Here is a 4,884-nt window from a genome sequence, read left to right as displayed (position 1 = left end):
CATGTGGATGGGCTAATACCAGGAATGTCTGCCAGGGTCCAGCCTATAGCCTTCTTATGCTTCTTGAGAACTGACAACAACTTCTCCCCTTGCTCATCAGTAAGGGAGGCAGATATAATCACTGGAAAACTCTTGCTATCATCCAAGTAAGCGTATTTTAAATTTGATGGCAGAGGCTTCAATTCTGGTGTGGTCGGCTGGACAGTGGTAGAAGGAGATGGTTTCTCAGCCTTTACCTCATAAAGAAAGTCAGAGGTATGTGTACTTCCTGAAACATGGTTAGTCCTATCTGACTCTATAAAATCAATCTCAAGAGGTAAAACACCACCACCAGGCATGCAATTAATATCACTCTCAGATTCACTCTCAGCATCAAATTCAGACATATGATCAAGTACAATTTCAGACTCAATGCATGAAGAGTGAGAGGCATGCAGATTAGAATAAAGATCAGTCATGTATTCATCAACAACATGGTCAATTATTTCAGCACGAAATACAGAAAGATCTTCAGATGGGTATTTCATAGCATCCAGAATATTAAAATGAACAGTTATATCACCAAACTCCATGGACAGTGTGCCTGCATAAACATCTATCTTAGTTCTAGCAGTTTTCATAAAGGGTCTGCCTAGAATGATGGGAACTGATCCTTGAGAAAATCCATCTTCCATATTCAAGATATAAAAATCAACAGGGAAAATCAGTTCACCAACTCTAACTAAGACATCTTCTATGAAACCAACAGGATAGGCAACACTTCTATTAGCTAAATGAATTACCACATCAGTTGACTGCAAGGGACCTAGAGATAGAGAATTAAAAATCGACAGAGGCATAACACTAACAGAGGCTCCTAAATCTATCATGGCATTGTCAAACTTATTATTCCCTATAATACAAGGTATGCTGAATGTACCTGGATCTTTGCATTTTTTAGGAATTTGAGGAACAGATTTACCAATCAATGCGGAGACATTTCTGCCCATGCTAATTCGTTCACTTCCTTTAAGCTTCCACTTATTAGTGCACAGCTCCTTCAAGAATTTGGCATATCTTGGAATTTGCTTTATTGCATCCAACAGAGGTATGTTTACCTCTACTTTTCTAAAGGTTTCCAAGATCTCTTTCTCTGCCTCTTCCATTTTTTTGTTGGAAACTGCTCTTGGAGGGAATGGAAGAGGGGGAATGTGCTGCTTCTGCAAATCAGAATTACCTGTGGAAGAAGATTCACCTGCACAGAAATTGTTAGGTAGATTTTTGTCATCACCTTTTTCTGGAATAGAGTGAAGTTTGGCAGGTTCATTTGCAGATGAGGAAGGTGCTACGGGTTGAGGTCCTTGACACTGCTTTCCCGACCTTAATGAAATGGCACTGACATTTTTGGGATTTTGGACAGCTTGAGAAGGCAGCTTGTCAGAATTCTGGGACTATTGTTGATTCAATTGGGTAGCTAATTGTCCCATCTGATTGGTTAAGCTCTGAATGGAGGCTCTGGTCTCTTGCTGAAACTGCATGTTCTGCATAGTCATTTGCCTCACAAGTTCTTCGAGGGAAGGTTGTGGAGGGGCCTCAACTGTTGGCTGTTTCTGGGGTTGTTGCTGTTGTTGGATTGGTGGAGGAATGTATGGTCTGCTTGGGCCAGCAGCATTTTGGAAGGAAGGAGCAGGCTGCTGTTGTTGTTGCTGAGGGCTGGACCATCTGAGGTTAGGGTGATTCCTCCATCCAGGGTTGTATCTGTTGCTGGAAAGATCATAATTGCTCTGCTGTGGTTGATTTTGCTGCTGAGGTTGAGGAGGTCTATTGTAAATATTTGCAGCATAAGCTTCAGGCTGCTCAATTGCTCCAGGTTGCGGCATGGAAGGGCAAAGGTCTGTATGGTGGTCAGCAGAGGAGCACAAACCACAAACCCTTGCGACAGGTACAGATTTCTGATTCAAGGCCAGCTGGGTTACCAAGTTGACCAACGCATCCAGTTTGCCTTCAAGCTTCTTAGTTTCAGATGATGCAGATGGGTTTGTAGCTACCTCATGCACTCCTCTAATGACTATGGCATCATTTCTGGCGCTAAACTGCTGGGAGTTGGAGGCCATCTTCTCAATTAAATTTCTGGCTTCAGCAGGAGTCATGTCTCCAAGGGCTCCACCACTGGCAGCATCTATCATACTTCTCTCCATATTACTGAGTCCTTCATAAAAATATTGGAGAAGAAGTTGTTCTGAAATTTGATGGTGAGGGCAACTGGCACATAGTTTCTTGAATCTCTCCCAGTACTCATACAGGCTCTCTCCACTGAGTTGTCTAATACCTGAGATATCCTTCCTGATGGCTGTGGTCCTGGAAGCAGGGAAAAATTTTTCTAAGAATACTCTCTTAAGGTCATCCCAGCTCGTGATGGACCTTGGAGCAAGGTAATACAGCCAGTCCTTTGCCACTCCCTCTAATGAATGAGGAAAAGCCTTTAGAAATATGTGATCCTCTTGGACATCTGGGGGTTTCATGGTGGAGCAGACAATGTGAAATTCTTTCAAATGTTTGTGCGGGTCTTCACCTGCAAGGCCATGAAACTTTGGAAGCAAATGAGTCAGTCCAGTTTTAAGAACATATGGAACATCCTCATCAGGGTATTGGATGCACAAGCTTTCATAGGTGAAATCAGGTGCAGCCATTTCCCTTAGAGTCCTCTCACGAGGTGGAGGTTGTGCCATGTTCTCAGAATGTGCAAAATCAGAATGCTCAAAATTATAATGCTCAAGATCAGGATGTTCAAAATCACCAATAACAGAATGCACAGATTCACCAGTTATGGAATGCTCAGAATGATCAAAAGGTATAAAATGATGCCTAACTAATCTATGAAATGTCCTATCTATCTCAGGATCAAAGGGTTGTAAGTCAGATGGATTGCCTCTAGTCATACACTACATTCAGCATGCACACAACTAGTTGCCTTGTCATGTAAATAAAGGTGTAGGTTTGAACTACAGCTACCCTCAAATGATATCCAAATGACTTGAAATTTTGTGAGCAACCTTATAAAATGATGATAAGATAGCACAAAAAATTTCAGACAAAAATTCAAAGTCTAACTATGAAAGCTAAAATTGGTAGGTTAAGAAAAATAAGTGAATAAAACTTGAAAAATAAAAAACTTTTGACAGAATCGCTTTTTTTGGAAGATGGAGACCTCAGCCGGCCATAGGCCGGCTGCCACGGCGTAGGAAATTTTTTTCTACCCCAAATGCATATATAATAATTGCGATTCTGATAACCGGAGCAAAAGTTATGGCCGTTTGAAGTTTTGACAAACACAAAATTTGCTAGTTTTTTGGAACTTTCAAATCTGACCAAACTAAAGGCTCTAGCTATTTTTCCCACAAAATATGGATTAAAAGAAGTTACCACAAAAAAATTCAGCCAAAAATAACAACCCTAGCTACTAAAACAAAAAATCCCAAATAATTCAGCATGGGTGGTCGCTAAAATCCGTCTCTAATTGATTTCTACTACTACTCTGTTTTTCCGCAAGCTAATTTCTACTACTACTCTATTTTCAAGCACAATCTTCACAGCAAAACACCCAAGACTGAAACAGGGGAAACGCTTAATGGGAAAACTGAAACAGAACACACATTAAACAAAATACCAGGACACTAAACAACACTAACACACATACTAACACAATACTAACAATTAAACATAAAACACGAAAGGATTAAACACACAACACTAGCTAGCTATTATGAACCTTTGGACACTGCTCCCCGACAACGGCGCCAAATTTGATCGAGGCCGTACCCGAATCAAATAAACATGAAAATGCAGTAACTAGGAAGTGATCCTAGGTCGTTTCCCAACGAGCAGTGACAAGCCAAATGTTCATAATATACTTGCAGTAACAGTAACGATGGGGGGGGGGGGTTGGTTGTTTGGTAATTAAAGAGCAGAACAAATAAAATGGAATACGAAACTACTAATATTAAAAATGGGTTGTTTCCTCTGATTCAGAAGCCACTCTCTTATCCTGGGTTATGGAGAATTCGTCCCTAACAGTCAACCACTTAATCCAACCCTATTTCAATTTACTAAGCGAAAATCAACTTAGGGTTTTCAATACATGATTAGGCACCACATACACCAGTTAGCCCTTCGTCCATTAAGCATGAATGCAAGTTAGGCTCAGAGGCAATTAATCAAACACGAAGCATGCACTGATTAATATTCACGAAATTTGGGATAACTGGTGAAGGGAAAACTGCCAGGAAACCACATTACAAACGAAACCTCAAAGAGAGTTGGGCTTCGTCCTCAAAAGGAAACAACACCAGAAAATCTAGCCTTCCATGGATTTAAACAGAAAATGCAAATGAAACATGAAGCAGAAACGTAAATGAACAAGAACGTAAATGAAAGTAGAAGAAGAAGCAAGAATGAACTCGTAATTAGAAACAGAAAACGGAAATTTGCATTAAGAACGAAAACTGTAACAAGGGAACAGAAAAATGTGAAAACCTAAAACCAAAGCTCTGAATAATGAAAATAGCATAGCAGAATAGAATGCCCTGCACGAATCCCAAGGCAGCTATAAAAGAGTCACTCAAAGTCACTGGGCCCTATTACAATACTCTGGCCCAAAACGAAATAAACACTGAACAACATAAAATAAAATTGCGAAATTTCCTAATTAGAAATTAACTAAGGTAAGCGCTGCTTTATTTGCCCTCTTCAAGTCCACAACCAAAATCCGGATTAAGCCCAATGTTTCATTAATTCCTGAAATTAGATTAAAAACATCAAATTAGCTAAATGAGCCAAAATAATAAAACTGCCTAATTAATTGACAATTAAGACCAATCAATAATTTAAATGGTGCAAAAAGGATTT

General features: G+C 39.9%; 1 non-coding gene across 1 annotated transcript; it reads left to right on the top strand.

Annotated features, from left to right (window-relative positions):
• The first annotated feature begins 2,223 nt into the window (after positions 1–2,223).
• Positions 2,224–2,330, top strand: LOC113001351 (small nucleolar RNA R71). Its single transcript, XR_003266668.1, has one exon. It is a non-coding gene; the product is annotated as a small nucleolar RNA R71 (small nucleolar RNA).
• The last annotated feature ends 2,554 nt before the right edge of the window (positions 2,331–4,884 follow it).

Source organism: Glycine max, chromosome 3, assembly GCF_000004515.6.
Source record: "Glycine max cultivar Williams 82 chromosome 3, Glycine_max_v4.0, whole genome shotgun sequence".
NCBI classification, from domain to species: domain Eukaryota; kingdom Viridiplantae; phylum Streptophyta; class Magnoliopsida; order Fabales; family Fabaceae; genus Glycine; species Glycine max.
This window is presented reverse-complemented; position numbering and strand designations above follow the sequence as displayed.